Source organism: Anomalospiza imberbis, chromosome 1, assembly GCF_031753505.1.
Source record: "Anomalospiza imberbis isolate Cuckoo-Finch-1a 21T00152 chromosome 1, ASM3175350v1, whole genome shotgun sequence".
In the NCBI taxonomy this organism is placed as follows: Eukaryota; Metazoa; Chordata; class Aves; order Passeriformes; family Viduidae; genus Anomalospiza; species Anomalospiza imberbis.
In genome coordinates, this window is record NC_089681.1 from 65,504,607 (window position 1) to 65,524,562 (window position 19,956).

The following is a 19,956-nucleotide window of genomic DNA, read 5'->3' on the forward strand; positions in this document are numbered from 1 at the left end:
ACATCCTTCATGAGAAATGTTCACTTTAATTTTATAGTCTATTCCACATGCACAAAGCCAGAGAATCTGTGCTGCTGTAAGTGGACTCTGATTTCTTTTGATAACTTAAGTTGTCAGAAAGAATTTCTACAAAGCATGTAGTTTGGACATGCTCTAAGAGGTGGACTGTGACATTCACATTCTCTGGACAGAGAGACATAATTATGTCTCTCAGGAGAAGCACAAAGAGAAGAAGAGAAAACAATCTTTATCTCTGCTCCTTTGTTTTCCCCATGTGGAATGTGGTATGGAGATTGTTTACCTGAAGTGATTGTTTGATTGGATTCTGGTGAAGGTTGTTTGGGTTCAATGACCAATCAGATCCAGCTGTGTCTCGGACTCTCAGCAGAGAGTCACGAGTTTGTAGTTAGATAAGTAAGTATGTAGAATAGTATAGTAAGTATGTAGAATAGTATAGTATATCTTTAAATAATATATTAATGTAATATAGTATAGTTTTAATAAAACAGATCCTTCAGCCTTCTGATCTGGAGCCAGACATCATAATTTCTTCCCTGCATCCGTGGGTTGCCTGATTTCTGATACTGGACTATTCAATTTGACTTTTGCACTGAAATATGTGCATGTTTTATGCATTTTGGGGTGCATAAGGGTATGTTGCCAGTACCAAATGTATACTAATATCCTTTTCCTCTGCTCTCCTTATCTTTCATAAGCTCCTCATAGGACTTACCCTCTGAATCCCTTATTGCCCTTCTCTAGACTTGCTCCAGCACCTCAGTGTCAGTCCTGAACTGAGTTTTGGTACTGTACAAGTTGGTCAGTTTAGTTACCTTATTTTAACTATCTCAGGTTGAGATTGGTATCTAAGGTAGGTAGCATAAATCTACTTTTTTAGGCATGACTAATTTATGTTCCAATGTTAAACTTAGGTGAAGTGACTCCAGTCTCAGAATCCAAAAAGCATTATTTACTGTATGCATTTCTGATGCTATAGTTCTATTTACAGAAGAAAACAGACATTTTATTAAATGCCTGGTCCAGAATGTGTTAACTTTTAAATTATGCAGAACTTTAGAGCATAAGGAGAGGAAAAAGTTTTTTTTTTTCAATGACAGATAGAACTGATTGAACCAAGATTGATATTGACAGCTATTATTATTGTTGTACTTCTAAAAGTGGCAAATATGTATTGCAGTAACCTGAGGGAGCAGTGACTTTTGTAAAACAGTCCACTCTGAGAAAAACAAGAAAATGTAGAATATTCAATGCAAAGCTTGTTTGTCTGTGTTTGTGAGACACAGTCATCTCAAGCCCCATAACTGCTAGTTAAGGATCAAAGACAATTCATTGCAGTCAATGGAAACTGTAAGAAGTTGGTAGATTTAGGACTACTCATGCCTCCTATGATTCATGGGGGAGGAGAGGGGAGCAACAGGGCTGTTCTTTGTCACTGTATTTCTTTCCCTTCCAACTCTGGGGCAGTAAGTTTCCTATAAGTACAAACAACTATGTTATGGTTAATCTTAATAACTGTAGTACATGTGACTGATCACAAAATGTAGCGTACTCTCTGTCCTTCAAATGTTTCACAGTTGCCACATTATTTAATTTGGAGTCCAACCTTAAAAATCTTTTTGCTCAGAAAATTAGGAGTCCAGCCTTTTGCTCACAAAAAAACAGGTGTAACAAGGAAGTTGTAAAACTAGAGTTTGGTTCCTCTTCACACAGCTACTTAGAGCTTTCTTTTGCAGAGGCTGTGAAATAACAGTTTAGTAAGAGACAATATAATTTTCAGTGCAGAGCTGATGGTTTAAGTAGTGAGGTGGGAATATATGGCAGTGCCATGCATCCCTCTGCTGAATAGGTGAAAATGAGAAGAGCTCTTAGTTGCAGAAGCATGTTCATTGGGTTTTTTTCTGTGCTGTAGCCACTTTAGGGGAGAACAAGTGGTGATAGCAGCATATCTATGTGTTAAAAGGCCTATTCCTTAGCTTCTTTTGAATTTACAGATTTTTGGAACAATTAAAATCATTGGAGAAATAAAACTATTTATTCAATGCATATTATAAAAATAAACTTGTTAGACAATCAGACGCTGTTATTTTCATATGCAGTACCATAGAGCTGTAAAGCTTTCCCATATATTAGAGTTGTGGCAAGAGTTTAGGATATTTTAAAATGTTCTTCCCTTAAGAGAATGTGCTAGACAGCTTTTTTAGTGGTGGTGTAGGATGAGGCAAAGGGCTATTATTTTGCAGTTACCCTTAGATGTACAAGCCATGAAAGGGTAAAATTTTGGCCCAGCTCTCAACAGTGCAAGATGGACTACAGTGTTAAAAATTAAGCCAAGACATCTGTCTGCTCACTTCTTATTTTCACAAACACCTTCCTCACTACAAATGAAGCCATTGGGTATGGGAAAGAGGAAAGATAACCTCACCTCTGCTGGGGCTCCAGGCATTGTTCTTAGGGCTACACCTCAGCCAGTGCTAATAAAATAGGGAAAGCTTCAGCTGAATCTTTCATTTTTACAGGACGGTTCTCTTATCAGAAGCAAATAAATTGATATATATAATGAATAATTTTTCTACCTATGTTTGGGTCTGTTTAAAAAGATTGTATTTTTTGAGAACTCTGGGAAGGAAATTTAAAGAGGGAGTATATTTCTTACCTAAAATCCCTCACTTATTAAAGGAAGGTATTTAGACAAGTGAATGTGAAGGAGCCCCAGCTACAGTGGCAAAATGTAGAGTTGAAAATGTTGCAAGGAATTATAGTCTCTCCAGTATTCTGCCTAATTAGCATTAGGTGTGTTTGTGTATGTAAATACAATCTTCCCTTGGGTATACTTTGCTGTTCACGCTCAGAGTTAAATTCATCCATGGGACAGCTACTAATGTGCCAGCTGCATTGTTAGTACATTTAATATACTTAAAAACATTGTAAAGCAGGAATGCACTTCAGTGAATAATAAGTACTGGAGAGTAAGGGGAATATGTTGGTTGTAGTCTCATTAATATACATCTGCATGATGTCTTCTTCTAGTGGTAAAATGTGGTAGTGGTGGAGTGTTGCCCAGATGCATTGGTGATGATCCACCAGCCAGACTATTCAAAATGCAGGTTTAGGGTATGTGTGAAGTTAAGACACAAACCAGAAATGTGATACTGTAGGTAATGTATTCAACACAGTAATGAAAAAGAAACTCAATATAGAGTCATAGAATCTTAGAATCGTTTGGGTTGGAAGGGTATTTAAAGGTCACCCAGATCCAACCCCCCTGCCATGGGCAGGGACACCTTCTAGTAGAACAGCTGATTCAAGACCCATCCAGCTCGGCTTTGAACACTTCCTGGGCTCTGGGGTATCCACAGCTTCTCTGGATAACCTATTTTAATTCAGCAAGTGTACACTTCAATGAGTGACTGAAATTTAATTCAGTTACATTAAATCCTCCAAACCTGAATAGCCATTGTGCTACATAATTAAAACACTATCTTGTAGTCTTAAATGAGGTTTCTGTACTGAAGCTGCTTTGCATTCTATAGCTTGCTAGCTTAAACTTTGAAGTAATCTGTTTCTTCAGACCTTTTTGAGATTTTTATGTAATATTGTCCCTTGAATATAACATAAGATACTTAGTCAATCATTATTGTTATTGATAATAGATCTTAAAAGTTTGCAGTTTCTAGATTTTGTTATATTCCAGGTATTACAAATCTTCTGTGAGATTGTTGATTAGCAACATTAAAAAAATCACTCACATTAGAAGTTAGAGAGCTAATAATAGATTTGGAATATGCAGGAATTAGAATTCTTCATGATAGACCAATTTATGTGGTGCTAGGGCTGTTTCAGCTTGTTGGAACCTTTTTCCGTATGTGTAAAATATGATGATAATATCTCACTGAGTTTGAGAGGTATTTTGAAGCTTAATAAGGGGATACTTCTTATCATTGTAAGATACTTGAGTGGAAAATAATATACTGGATTTAATTTTAGAAATATGTAGAGCCAGACTTTATCACTATCAGTGTTATGAAAGCGGTGTCTCTTTCATCTTTGGGCAGTTCAAGACCAAGGTTACAGATTGATGTTTTCTTAGAATAAATATCTTATGCTTATACAAGTAGCCCATACTGCTTTTGATGGTTTGCTGTGAAATAAATGCTCCTAAAATTCTGTAAAGTCTATACACAGTGTAGTTAACAAGACCTAGGACCTTGTCAGTACTCAGAATTGCTCTCTAAGTCATATGAGAGTGTGCTATGTCTTTGCAAAGCATGACACATACAGTTGATGTTTAAGCTCAGTTTGTATTGATGTTTCTACTGTTTGTTCTCGTGAAATCTGTGGGGAAGGAGGCTTCACCAGCAGTAATGCTTTTGCCATCATAATAGCCCTTCTGAAATAACTGCCTGAAGTGACTAAGACTCTGATGCATGAGGTTTATGGAAATGAACTGCTATTTTCTGAGTTCCTAACCAGTGGTTTAACTCTCAGGCTTTGTTCCCCTCATTTTGTCCTTTAAGCTAGTAAAGTGTATACAGGTTTTACTTAATTTTAATTAAACCTTTAAAATAACTATATTTAAATCTGAATACTTTTGAGTAGGACAAAATATGCAAAGTGTTGATGTTGTTGGTTTTTCTTTTTTCCTAACTGTGAAATATGTGCCTACTGTTCTGTGTATGTATAAATTATTTGGCTTTATGGAGTTTGCTAGTTTACAATAATGCTGACTGGGAGGATCATTCTTGTTACTGGTGCTGCTGAAATGCATTGCATCTTTTTTTTTGTAATTGTTAAGAGGGTAAAAAACTCCAGTCTTCAATAGGCTTTATTTTTAATTTTTTGTTCTCTTTCTCCCTCTTACATGGCGGGGGGGAGTTAGTTGGGAAATATCTATGAAAACTTAGGGTTATGAAGAGTGATTTAAGTTAATGATTTACAACCACATGACAAGTAACAATGGCTTTTTTCTGAGCTAATTTAGACTGTCTCTGTGACCTGGGCATCTTGGTCTTGGCAATGAGATGAAGTCAGCATTTTGTCACCATGACATCATGTACCTTGATTTCACTTACTTAGTCCACTGATTGGATATGCTTTCTTCTCCTTTTGTGTTCTTAGCCTTCAAAGCATTGAGGCAGCTTGCATTGATAATTTCTAAATAAAGAAATTTCTTAATAAATTTCTACACACATTAGGAACTAAGTTCTTCAACTCACAGATGGCTTAGATAGATTTAAAAAGTGAACCGAATAACTAACTTATTGAAGAGGAAAATATGTACAGTACCATTCTACCATTTCTGTAGCTTGTTGGGGTACTCCAGATGTGTCATTTGCAATGCCCAGGCTTTATTCAGAAGTATTCTTCTGTGAAGCTTAAGCAACTTCATACCCATGAGCTTGACATCCCTTCTGATATCTATCTGAAAGATTCAATCAGGACAGTATTAAAGGATAGCAACTTTCTTAATGTAAATCTATGTGCAAATCAAACTCATGGAAAAGAAATCTTGTTTCCTTGAGACCATTTTCTGAGTTTAATAGGGAGAAAGAGTCCTTGACATATGAGATTTTTGATAGGCATTTGACTTAGCACTGCACAGATTTTCTTCTTTTTATTTATGTTTTAAAGGTTCTGTACCCAGACATGAAAAGCAGATTTTCTTTCTACAGAGTAAAGGCCTGTAATTTGGAATGAGTGACTCAAAAAGTCTTGAGATGCATGGGTACAAATGACATATACTGCACTTCTGCTGCTAGCATAAATAAACAGGGGATTTTAATCAAAAGAGATTGTTCAGCCAGTTGAGGAAAACTGACATGTATATGCACCAGAAAGAAAAGATGCAGGTAAAAAAATTATAGTCTACATTTTTGTTTGTTTTCAATGTAGACAGTTAAATAACAAGAAAGAAGTTGAGTTTACAGGCTGAGACAGTATCTGAGAGGCAAAGGAACTATGGACTAAAATATATTAAAACTTTTAAAACAAGTAGTGAAGATACTCCCATAGAACACAGACATTTATGAAAACATGTTTTCTGAGATGAGGAGGCAGCTTAGAGACCCTGACACCTGTTTTTTACTGTTTTCTTACGCAAATAGTGGAATTCAGTGGATTTTGGTTCCCACAGAAATCAAGGAAAATGCATATGAAGATAGATAATGTTCAGCTGAAGCTTAATCCACACTGTATAAAAATGTGTCACATCAAACAGTGAAATGTGCAAAGCTTGTTTGTAAGTTTACTGAAAAAGTCAAAATCTCAAATCACCTACTTAAGCCTCTTATCAAAAGAAGCTTTATAATAATTCATTTTTTCTAATATTTTTCTTTGAATTACAATAAGTAGTGTATATAGAAATATACCACAGTGCTGAAAATCAGTCCTGTGAAATTAATTGCAGAATCACAGAATCACCACATATTCTGAGTCAGTAGGGACCTACAAGAATCATCAAGTCCAACTCAGCCCTGTGCAAGACCATCCCCAAGAATCACACCACGTGCCTGAAAGTGTTGTCCAAATGCTTCTTGAACTCTCTCAGGCTTGGTGCTGTGACCACTCCCCTGGGGAGCCTGTTCCACTGCCCAGCCACCCTCTGGGTGAAAACCCTTTTCCTAATACCCAACCTAAACCTCCCCTGACAGAGCTTCGGGCCATTCCCTTGGGTCCTATCACTGATCACCACAGAGATCCATGTCTGCCCCTCCTCTTCTCCTCATGAGGAAGTTTCAATCATGATGAAGTATCCCCTCAGTCTCCTCCAGGCTGGACAGATCAAATGACCTCAGCTGCTTCTCATTGTGCTTCCCCTCAAGGCCCTTCACCATCCTTGTGGCTCTGCTTTGCATGCTCTCCAGTAGTTTAATGTCTTATATTGTGGCACCCAAAACTGCTCCCGGCACTCCAGGTGAGGCTGCCCCAGTACAGAGCAGAGTGGGATAATCCTCTCCCTTGCCTGGCTGGTGATGCTGTGCCTGATGCCCTCCAGGACACCCTTGGCCCTCCTGGCTGCCAGGACACTGCTGACTCATGTTCAATTTGCCATTGATCAGGACCCCCAGGTCCCTTTCCATGGCACTGCTTTCCAGCAGCTCATTCCCCAGTCTGTCCGTACATCCAGGGTTGCTCCATCCCATGTGCAGAATCCAGCATGTTCCCTTGCTGTACTTCATACAGTTGGTGATTGCCCAGCCCTCTTAATTTGTTGGGGTCTCTCTGCAGGGCTTCCCTGCCTCTGAGGGAATTGACAGCTCCTCCCAGTTTTGCAGTGTCTGCAAACTTGCTTAGTATCCCTTATAGTGCTGTGTCCAAGTCATTTATGAAGATGTTGAAGAGCAGGTGCTCTGTGGAACCCCACTAGTGACAGGTCTCCAGTCTGATGTCTCCCTGTTCACTATGACTCTTTGAGCCCAACCCGCGAACCAGTTGCTCATCCATTGCATGATGTATGTATCCACATGTGTGCTCTGCATTTTGTCCTGGAGGATATAATGAGAGATGATACCAAAAGTATTGCAGAAATCCAGAAAGTTTGCATCAACTGGCTTCCCTTGATCAGCTAGGTGGGTTATCCTGTCATAAAAGGAAATCAGGTTTGATAAGCAGAACTTTCTTTCATGAGCCCATGCTGGCTGTGACCAATGACTGGTGTTTTTCAATATGTTCTAGAATAATCTTCTCTGTAACTTTACCAAGTACTGAAGTGCAAACTACAGACCTGTACTTTCCAGGGTCCTCCTTTTTGCCCTTCTTGAAAATTGGGACAACATTTACCAGTTTTTCAGTAAGCTGGGACCACTATGGATTCCCAAGACTATGCAAAAATAATTGAGAAAGGCTTTGTGGTGACATCAACCAGTTCCTTGAGGATTCTCAGAAGAATCTGATCAGGTCCTATAGATTTGTAGGGATTCAGCTGGAAACTAATAGTGTTTTCATATGGCCATCAACAAAAAATCTTTTTCACCAGGAAAGATACTCTCTATCTGTTGTGGTATGATTGATATATTCTGGAAGTTAAGGAAAGCTTCTGGATTTAGTAAGACCATCTGCAGATGGCTGTTGACAGAAGAAAAAAATTAATTGGTGACCACTGAAAGCCCTGTAGCATTCTGTGGCAACTGACAAGTTGTTTTTCTTAATGCTTGGAGGTTGTGGCCACTTTTCTACTCTAAAACAATGTACCTCTGTGAGACTTCAGGCTTGACCTGACATGCCTTACATAGAAAAGTAAATAAGTGGGAAAATATCAGCTTCAAATGACACCCTGAAACCATTGTTTAAGATCCCGAGAATACCATAGCTCTTCTCTGCTTGGAAGCTGACAGGTCACAGTGCATTCTTAGGAAATATTTTCCCTCTTAACCAGCTATGATAAATAAGATTTTCTCTTATTTTTAGCAAACTACTAAAAGTGCCTCTCTGGGTAGTATTATAGAATCATTCAGGGCAGAAGGAAGATGTGGTCTGGGAAAGAGGAATTGTTTGAATTTCAGTACAATTTGACTTTTAGTGGCTTTAAATAAAAAGGTAAGAAGTTGTCATCTTTGCAAATGAAGGTGTCCCATATCCATTAAAATGTTTCTATTTTCTAATAAGGTCTCTTTACATGAGATGGGTTATATATTTACATCTTATGTCATGTCCAAATTACATGTCATGAAAATCATTCTTTTTCCTATTGCATCAGGAGCTGTAAGTAGTCAGTGTCTTTTGATACATGAGAAGGATTCCTGTTAGCTCAACTGTAATTAAGAACATAATTCAATCACTATGTGGACGTGTCCACTCAGAATGACACAGGACTTCCATTTCCTTGAAAGAATTTTTAGTTCTGCTGTATTTGGGAAGAGTGATTTTGAAGTCCGTGTTCAGTCATAACCAATATACATGTGATTCATTGTCTACGAAACAAAAGGTAAAATATGTTTGAAATTTGAAGAGCTAACTTTAAGACTTGCCCATTTAATGAGATTACATTTTATGTGTATCAACAGTTTTTTATTTATTTGCAGCAATGCAGTGATCTGTTTCTGCAAGGAGTAGATACATCTTCATGGAACACTGAAGTCTAGTTGCTGGTGATAGAAGTACTGGGTGTTGAAAAGTTCTGTATATTTTTATTGAGCTGTCTGTAAGAGCTCAGAGTTGCGGGTGGCATTTCCAGTGACTTAGTTTTGCCACACAGACTTGCAATGACTGTCAAGACACTTTGCTCACTTTTCACAATAATCCAAATAGGAATTGAGATATTTTATTAATTTGGAGGTTTAAAAAAACCTGCCTTTTGTTAGTGCCATGAACATTAGTGATTATTGAATCTGGCACTTAGGCTGAAGTCCATGCCATCATCCTTACTCATTTAGCAGTTACAGTTGCCCTTGGAACTATTTACAGGACTACAGTCTTTTTTTGAAGGGAGAAGGATTGATGTATATATCATCCTTGACCTTATTTTAACATTTACCATAATTTTCAAGCTGCAAGATGATGGTGGCCTTGTGAGAGGTTTTTGTATATTGAACAATCACAGAGAACATGGTTGAGTTTTTATCCTATTGAAATCAATGCATCTTGTCCAGTTTATGCCACTTGCTACTATTTAATTATCTACAAGCAAGTCAAATTGATTACACAATATAAGAACCTTAACAGCTTTGAAGCAAAATCACTGAGCCTTTAGATTTGGCTAGGATGGCTATCAATGCTGGTGGCAAAATATATTTGATAAACTAATAGCTTTTGATTGAGAAGAACAACTTTTAATAACTTTGAAGGACTTGATACAACTGTAGCTTGGAACTACAATTCATCATAAGAGTCAAAATAATTGTTGGGGCTTGGCTTTTTCTATCTTCTGTCCCAAGTTCTTGGTTATCAGAGGTGCTGGTTCACATATATATCTTCCCTCTATTTTGGATATAAAAAACAGTCTTAAAGTTTTGTCCTTTATTTCAACTTTTCTGGTCATTGGTGGAGGAAAATTTAAGCTTGGAATAAAAACAGAGCAACATATGTGTGAATATATGCCCAGGTAAAAGGCTGAGTGAGCTCTTTTACAACAAGAAATGTACAACTTGCATGCAGTGTATGTATATGCATACCTTGCATGAAATCTCTCTCGATGCTGATATAAATCCTTTAGCTGACTAGGAAAAAAAAGTGTAGCTCTTGCCCCTAAGAAGACATTTCACAGCTCTTTGTTTAGTAGTTTTTTAGAATGAAGGTGAAACATAAAGTTGTGCAGGTTAAAACCTAAGCATATTGAAAGGAGAGAAAGAATAAAGGACATCTAAAATGCCAGTGCAGCAAAATTAGGGTATTTCAGAGGGAAACAGATTTAAGAAGGAAGGCAAATTCTTGTTTAGGTAACAGATGTTTTCCCTCAAGTATAGTGATGGAACAGAAGCACCACAGGGAGCAAAAAAAAAAAAAAAATCTAATGAACAGTAAAATCTCATTTCTTCTTTTTCCTTCTACTCCCAATGTCTGAACAAAGTCTAAAGAAGTGTGACAAGATCTGTAACCTTCTTTCATATTGCAACAGCACCCAAGAAAACAGATAGCTAATTTTTAAATGTCCATGTAGGATGAGAGGAAATACTCCAAATAACTAGATGACTAGATCTATCAAGGGAAGCTCAGCACAGCTGAGTACTGTGCATGTAGTTGAGCTGCTTTCAAGGGGAGAGCTGTGTGTGCCAACATTTATTGTTTTCTCCTTTCCATTGCTGCATACAAGAAAAGCAGCAGGAAAGTGCTTTACTCCCTAGAATTCTCACTAAAGTTGAATATTAGTAGAATATGCATTTGAGTTTTATCAACATGTTTGTTGATAAATGGTGATGAAGGTTAGTTATGAACGTATTGTACCCTTGGTACTAGATTAGCTATGTAATGCAAATTACTTCCTTGTATAGGTTTCCTTATTGCAGTTGCTACCTAAGGTCAGGCTGTGCACTGACTTGCAAGTTAATTGAATAAATCCGTTTAACATGAAATAACAGACTTTGACATTTGGCTGGGACAGAGGTTTTTTAAAAAGATGTTGCCAACACATCAGTTTCCACGTGATAAATACATTGTTTCCAATATTTGACAGCCCAGAAATTTATCAGAATAAAAGGTCATCTCCAAGTCGGAAATGGAAATGTATCCATGACTGTATATGACTTTTTTCTTTTTTCCTTTGTTTCCTCATTTTTATAAGAGCAACTAGTAAGCTGGGAGCCAAATTTGCCCTTTGACACATTTCCTGTTGGTTATAAACAAGTGGGAGCCATATGCTTGTGAAGTTAAAGAATGTTTTTTTATGTTTATGCTGTTTTAATGTAGGCTATGGTCCTACAGTCATTTATGCTGTCAAAATTCCTATAAAATTGAACAGCAGCATGAGGATCAACAGTGGCAATTTTCTCTTAGTAGGGTTTCCAGCAAGAGGCTGCCTGCTGCTCCCAGACGTGGCAGAGTGCAGCCTCATGCTGCTCATGGGACTGAGTGTCTGTGATCACATTACATCCACCCAGCGGTCTTTTCACTTGCTGCCTATAAAGTGACAATGGATCAATTTTAAACTGACCCTACTGACTTTTAAAGCCTTTACCGTAGAAGGAGCTGATTTTCTGTAAGCCTCCCCAATTCCTTTGGCTCTTGAGTCTTCTCAGTTTTTTTTCCTAGTTGGAGGTTGTTTGTTGGCAGGAATTCTGTTGTGGCCACAGTGGTTTTGTAACTTGTTTATTCTCAAACATCTCTGCAGTTTTTATCCTGCCATTTTTTAAACAATGTTGTACAAATCCAGATTTTTAACACACCTTTCTTTTCTTCTCCCCGGCATCAGTTCATTTTTTGTTGTTCTACAAAGGAGCAGCAATGTTCCACCTTATGGCATTTCATAATCATTTTGCATAACTTCCCTTATGAAATGCAGATTCATACAATAATTCAGGTTAGAAGGGATCTCTGGAGTGGCTTGTGTCACCAAACAGGGCTACCTTCCAGGCTAGGTTAGGTTGTTTGGGACTGTGTCCAGTCTAATTTTTAGTTCTCCCCAGGGATGGAGATGATACAGCCTCGTGGAGAAACCTGTTGTAGTGATTGGCTGCCTTCATGGAGAAGACTTTGTTCTTTATGTTTGATCAGAATTTTCCTTTTTGCATCTGTGATTGTTGCCTCTTATCCTGTACTGTGTGTGTCTGAGAATAGTCTGGCTTCATTTTGTCTATAACTCCCCTCTCTGTAATTAATGAAGGCGATAATGAGATTTCCTGAAGCCTCGCTCCTCTTCACCAGGCTGAGAGAGCACCATATTTGAGTCTTTCTCTATAGGAAAATTGCTTAAACTTTCTGGCCATTTTAGTGGACCACTGTTGAACTCAATGCAGTTTATGAATACTAAGACACAAAACTGAACACAGACATCCAAACATCCTTTGAGTGTTGGGCAATAGAAATAACCACTGGACCTGCTATCCCTGCTGTTAATAGTACTGTGCAGTATATGGCTGGAATTCCACACAAGTGCACCGGTTGCACACACTCAGCTGGAGATTAATGTCTTGCTTTCTATGCAAATTAGCTATCATGCACTGTCCATTCCTCTAGACCTTTCTGAAAATGGGTTGGAGGGCCTCAGGGGTCTTCAGTGATCTTGATTCCCCCCTACTAGGTCAGCTTTTGGTCGATAGTCCATGCCTGCTTCTCTTGTATTGTACTGTGCTGTGTTTGTCTTCAGAAGCCAGAACAAGGATGTTTGTACCAGAGAAGTGCAGCTCTACCTCCATATGGTCCCCCTCTCCAGTCACATCCTGTTCATTCTCACACTGTTATTACCAATTGTCCTTGGTTGGCTCCACAAGTATCTGGCCATTGGTGTTTGAGACATATGCATTAGCCCTCTTATCTTCTAGGCTTCTGCATATGGGCAGACTGAAATTGTGATTTGCATTTTATTTCTTTCTTGGGAGTCCATTGTGCATAATACCACTGTGAGCAGTGGGAGGATGGTATATCCTTCTGGATGTGGACAGGATAATGGATAGATGCCCACAGTTCTGAGCACCTTGAAGATGCAGAGATATTCTTACATGAAATTTTTAGATATTCCCAATGTTCTGGACAAATAAAAGAGGTTTACCAAAGAGTGCAGTGGGTCTCAGTGCTGGTCAGTACCATAGGGAGACGGGTCCATTGCTTGTTCTTTTGGAGAATATGGCCTGTACATGATAAGGTATTTATCTCTAGTACTCTTAATTTTTTTGGCCTGTTTAGTTGATCTGGAGGTTTTCCATGCCTCTTGGCTACATATATATGTGCTAAAATGGGCTCTACAGACACAATAGCGAAGCTTAGCATCTTTATGAACCTTTTTATTATTACTTGAGGGTAATAAATGGCTGTTTGCATTATGCATGAGCATGCTGTGGCGCTGCATTACTGTGTCTTCCATTAATATGTCTTGTTCTCTTTCTTTATCAGCTAATGCTCATGATAATTTCAGGGGTGCATCTTAATGCTCAAACAAATGAATATCGTAACCCAAACAGGTGGAAGAACATGATATTAGGCTTTTGCATATTCTAATACAGGAAACAGCCAGCCAAATAGTTATGTTTTAACAACACTATCAAAACAGAGATATATCTGTGTAATAAAATTTACTGTTGCTGTAACTATTACACTTAGAATGATTATAATAAAAATGCAGTGGTTATTTGCTACATTAATTAGCTGTTGATTTAATGTTATACAAATGTGATTCCTTTCAAGTAATCATATTTCTTGCTGTCATTTCTGAATAGGACTACCAATTGGTTAAACATGGGTAAATAGCAGTGCTGATTATAGGTAAGCCACAGAAGAAAACAGTGGAATAATTTTAAATTTAACATGTTGCTTTCCAAGCCATGTTATTGTTGATAAAAACTTCTGATGCATCAACAACACCCACCTTTTTAAATTAACGCAGATCTTTGATATCCACTATACAGCCAAAGCTGCCAAAGAAAGAAATGTTGTCTCTCTGTGCTGAACTTTTTCTGTGTGATCCTGTATTTCTGTATCTCCCAGCAAGTCCAGCAGCCAAAGCCCTTTGTGAAATACTCAGTGGTTTACCCCAACTCCATCTCAAGGTGAAATCAAGGGAGGCTTTTAGTGGTTTGGAATTTATTGCAATGTCAAGGTGTCTCTGTACATGTTGAAAAATTTCTTACCTAATGAAAAGCAAATAATACAATCCAAATGTGAAAATGTGTACAGCTAAACTGTCTTCTTCCTTGACTTCTAGCTGTCAAACCTCCTTGAAACTCAGAAGCCACAGCTTACACTGTGCTAATGGGGCTGTTTCATAAATCTTCCTCATAATGAGAATGCTTGCAGAATCCCTCTGCCTCTTGTTTACCTGTGCAAACCAAAGCCACATCCTCAAATGATGTCAGTGTCTGGTTTTGGTGGTGTTTATTTCCAACAACTTGTGCTTAACTTGCTGGATCTGAGGAATGGACCTGCATGATTTCCATCAAGAGTGGTCCTGACCTTGGGTAAAATTTGTGAGTCTGAAAAATGACATGTTTAATCACTTGTAAATACTTAATTGGTTGAATCCCTAAAAATAAAAAATAGATTTCTTAATCAAAATGTTTTTTTTTCTAGTGATTCTGTAACAGTCTGTAAACTGGAGGTGGCTTGGGGATTAATAATATGTGGTATTTGCTCTAGGCATTAAAAAAAAATTTTTTTCTTTGCACTATCTCTTGTCTAGTTTTTCTTCATATGCCTTGCTATTTTCTTGGCTTCTTCTCTCCTAATAATATTAAAAAAACATGCAGTATTTCTTGTAGGACCCTGTCGTACATACATATATATTTTTTGTGTAAGACATTTGCCTAATCAATACCATCAGTACCATAAGATTTCAACTTAATGTCTTTAGAAATCTGCATGAGGGTTTTCTACATTTGCAAAACTATAATTAGGCAGGACTTTTTTGAGTGTTATTAGGAGTTAAAATCAGCCAAATTCATTCTCGGTTTGTTTAAGCAGCGACAAGCTAATTCAGTCAATCATGCCTACTGGTAAGCTGTTTCACAGAAAGCTATGCAAAGTGCAATAGAAACATCCTTTAAACATTAAAAACTGTAAAAATTGTATTTCAGAGACTGATTAGGATGTGAAATTTTAATCATCCTGCAAACTACACAAATCTGCAATGGTCTGTATTTAAAAATTCATTTGCTTTCAGAACTCCTCATATTGCACATGCAAAAACTACTACACATTTTGTATCTGGATTCAAATTTTTACAATACTCGTACACCAAGGTGATACAAAGAAACCTGGGAAACTAAGAAAAAAGTACACTATAGAGCTATTGTACAAAATATGGATTGGTAGCATATTTTCTTCATTGTTTTATTCAAAACAATATTTCCTCTGAAGGACTGACTGAGGAAGAAATATATACTCACACATGAACCTCAGGCCATAGAAAACCCTTTACCTTGGATTTTGTGTTTGGCAGAGCTGAAGCAATCAGAAGGGAAAGAGGTGAACAAAAAAATTATGATTTTAAATGCCTTGATTTGGAAAGCTAGAGCCACTGGCCTTTTTGCTGCCTTGTCTTTTCTTATGTAGGACTTGCAGATAGCTCTGGTGGTAGATGCCAGAAAGACCCACACAGACAAGGACAGGTTTTAATAACCTGCTCTTGGCCAACTTAAACTTCCCTTCTGGTAAACAATGTCAGGCCTCCACTCCAGAAGATAATTCCATTTATCTCTTACTGTCTGGACTAGCACATAAGCATTCATTAAAATCTTAAGTCTCTAGTGGGACACAAGCCCACATTTAAAACTAGGTATATGTTTAACTGCTGTTCAGAACAGGGTTTTTTTTATTTATTAGCAGGCTTTATTTTTAATTACAGGAGCACAATTAACAGCATGGGCGTGTTTGGTTTTTGGTGTTGTTTTTAATTTTTGGCTCATTTTATGTTCTTGTAAACTAAATATTTTTAGACAAGTGGTTTGCACTGTCAGCTTTGAAAAAAAAACCAGCAGCATATCCAGTCAGAATTAGCAGCCAGACTTCAAGTTCTTAATTATTTAAGACTTAACTATTTTTATTTTTCTTGTTGTGTGACATATATCAAACCCATTTTCACACTTGCAAAGACAAAAGTATCTCCTTTGGGAGGCGTTTTTGCTCTACTTCTGGCTTTCTTGTTTCTGTAAAGTGCAAAAGAAAACAGCCAAAGATATCAGTCATCCCTTGTGCTTTAAATGTAGAGGACCTTAGGAATTGAAGAAGGTGTTTGGTACATGGTGAAAGCCATACAGTTCTTGAAAGCCACATCCATTTGTAAACCTCCAAGAACTCCAGTCTGTATAATACTTCTTGGCAAAGTTTCATTGCTTTGCTGTCCCCATAGGGCAAAAGCTTTTTCTTCTATCCGATTTGATCCTCTCTCATTTCATTTAATATCTTTTGCCCCACATCCTCACTCTGCACCACTGTGAAGAGCTCATCTCCTTAACGACCTCCTCACAAGCAAGGGAAGGCTGCTATTAGATCCCCTCTTCACTTTCAGAGGCTAAAACACCTGCAGGTTATGTGCTCAGCCTTGATGTTCCTCCACTGAATTAGCTGCACTTGATTATTTTATTTACTGTGATGGAGGCCTGAAACTTCAGTGTTCCTGATGATTGCTTCATAGAAGGTGATGGTGGGCTGTGCTTTGAGTAATCCAGCCCAGGATGTTGCTTGCTTTTATTCAGGTCCATATTCCCTTTTGTGTATGTATATCTTTATCTAAAAGAGAATGTTACTCAATTACTAAAATGTTATAGAGCTAACAGGAGCTGGTTAACTACTCACACTTGGCAAAATTGCTTGGCCTCACTCAAAGTGCTCTGTTATTCTCCTACTATATGTAGCTGACCCTGGGATCTGTGAAGGCTGTGTACTTTGGTCTATCATAAGTTTGGTGAATTGTAAATGTTCTATGTGCACGTTTTCCCAGATGTGATGCCTGCTAATCCCCGGTGACAGTGACCTGCTATTTTGAGTATGGAGTTGATGCATTATTGATTAATCCAGCTTAGACTGCACTTAAAGTGGTTGTACTCTCACCAGATGTAATTGCATCTGGTATCTAGAAATAATAGTTTAGCATTTCAGAGGCTTCTTGGAAGAGATGGGGTTTTCTGTACTCTAGAATGTTTATTCTGATGGTGTTTTTGTCTTAGCAGGAGAAATAAAGTGTATCTTTTAACAGAGTATTCTTTTAATCTGGTTGCTTTTATATAACAATAATTTCTCATTAGTAAGCTTCATTTTCCTTGTGGATGTTTCATTTTAGGAGTACAATATGTTGCTTCCAAAGAGAATAGTACATCATTTGAAACCACTATACCGTAATCTCAAAAAGAAGCTTCTTTAGTGAACCTTTTCCTTTCTGTGTGTGACTTTTTGGTCAGTTACTCATGTTTTATTAATGCCAAATTCTTTTAAAAAATATTTTTTCTTCATAGTTTATGGCTGTGCCCATTTGTGTACTCTCTTGCTTTCTGACATTGACTTCAGAGATGTTGCTGAGTTTTATGGTTTAAAAAATAGGTCTCCAGGTAACTTTCACACAAAAATGTTTTATTTTCTTTATGGGTACTAATAAGTACCCCTTTAGCATCATGTTGACTGCAAAACATTTCAGATTGTCCTGCAGATGGAAGTCGGCTTTATGTAGTAATTGGAAAAGAGGAGATTTTCACACATCCTCTGTGTGATTTCTTGGGTGAATAATTTCAATAAAATTATCAGCTAAAGTACAATCAGTTTTAAATATAGTCAGTTTTTAATTAAAAGACAGTTGAATGTGACAAACTGTTATCAACATTAGTAGGTGCTATAGGCGTGTTACTTAAGCCTAAATTTCAGACGTGCTACCAAATCAGGCATCCAAAAATATTAATGTTTTATATGAATTTTGGATTTCATTCACACATTTAGGATACAAATGTTTACCATGCATCTCCCTTTGTGCTCTGATAGTGTATAAAATACCTGATGCATACTGTGGTACTTGATGTGTTAGGTAGTGTCTGGGGAAGGTAGTCTCTTTCCTGAAAAAATTTATTATTTAGGTTTAAGAGCAGAAACTGCAGGTGGGCACAGATGTTTAAAGGAGCATAGTAGACCCAGCAGACAGGAGAGATCAACGTAAGAAGTAACAGTGGTAATGCCCCACTTGTTGAAAGAAAATTTATTCTGGAGGGTAGTGGGGGTGGAAGGCAGCAAGGGAGAATTGTAATCAAATATCCATAAATGGATATTCTGCTAGTGTGTGCTTGCTACAAGCTTTTGCTAGAGCAGGAATGGGGCTGTTTGAAAATGCAAAAGTGGTGAGGTTTGTGGCACAGAATGAAGAATCAAAACCTTGGCAGTGCAGAACAAAATTCCCTTTTTGTTTCAGTTGAGATGGGGAGAGGTACTTGGGGACAGTGAATTGGTCAAAGTGTCGAAGGGAAAAACTGTTTCTTGCAGTAGAATTTGAACTAGCAAAGAATGGGAGAAGGGAATGATGTCAAGGGCAGAGAAGAGCATGTTAAAGGAAATGAGTTGCATTAGATATTTTGTCCTCATGGACACATGGAAACAGGCATGCATTGGGACATTATAGCAGGTTGTGTAAGTGTAGTTTAGCTAAAGCTCTAAAGAATTCAAAGTGGTTATTTATTTATTTCTAGTTGAAACACTTCATTGAAATAAATGTTTAAAATTAAATAATATTAATAATGTGTTTGGAACACATTAACCTTAGAGAAGGCTATGAGAAGCCTTAGAGAAATAAATGTTCTGACTTGTCAACATTTTCTTATCAAAGCAGTCTTTATTTGGCAAAAATTTCATGGAATTGCTAGCAAAAATGTCAGTTTGTAACTTAATCATATAAGATACGTCACTTAATCATGTAAATGTCTAAATGTTACCAACTGTACAGAGAAATGGCAAAGAGTTTAGCTTGTGTCAGGGCCTCTGCCTGTAGCTTTCCAAGAATAGCAAAGGATCAAAGTGCAGTGTACCTTGATTGCTGCACAAAGCAGTGGTTGCAAAAGAACAACAGGATATGTACAAGAACATTGCAGTGCTTGTCCTTTTCTGACCTGGCTTTCTGAGCATCAGATACCAAGTATTCTGCAAAAGCAAAAAGGGAAAAGATAGATCAAGGGGAGGAAAAAAATCTAAATTTTTAAATTCCCTGATGGCTCACTTGTTACTCAATATAATGGATAAAAATGTTTCTTGAGTTATTGTACAAAATATAAACCTTTTTAGCACCTATGTATCATGACTTAAAAGCTAATTTCTCTTTGGTTTCTCGTTCAGAGTAAAATAACAGTACCTCTGTTGATCGTAAAGGAATGCAACCTTGTGGCAGATGTATATTTTTTTCTTCCTTTGTAATATGGCTGAGCAATATCTGAGAATCACAAAAAGCTTAAGCCTCATGAGAACAATAAGGACAATAAAGTCACAAATGGTCTCCATATGTCCATATGAAGTCTTATGCACTGAATAAAGTAGATATCACAAGACTGTTAGGCTTTTTCTTTCTCTTAAATCGACAGTCAATTAGCTTTGTCTGGGGATCACATAGAAGCTCTGTTTCTTTGCATATCTTTTAAGATCTTGTAAAATAGTTGTAAAGCTTTATAACTATTCTAGAGTAATTTTCTTTTTATTTACATGTTTTTTTTTTCCCTTGCTTAAAGGGGTATTTTTTGGTCTGTGCATATACACAGATGTGTATCTAAGCAAAACAAAATTTGTGTTTGATTTTGCTTTGTGCAGTCTGCCTGGTTGTAAAGTGTTTTTCAAAGCTGTGCTGTAAACCTTGCCAATTCTGCAGCACACACAAGCTTTCAGAAGGCAATCAGAGCC

General features: G+C 37.4%; 1 protein-coding gene across 10 annotated transcripts in view; it reads left to right on the top strand.

The window, feature by feature from the left end:
• MOCOS (molybdenum cofactor sulfurase) overlaps positions 1-19,956 on the top strand; it is a 223,742-nt gene that overhangs the window by 58,249 nt on the left and 145,537 nt on the right. The window contains exon 1 of one of the 10 annotated variants that reach the window (XM_068195416.1): positions 13,824-13,866. The exons of the other annotated variants lie outside the window; for them this stretch is intronic. The gene's annotated coding sequence lies outside the window, so the exon portion shown is untranslated. Of the gene's footprint in view, positions 1-13,823; positions 13,867-19,956 lie in introns of those variants that run through there. 10 annotated transcript variants of the gene reach the window in all.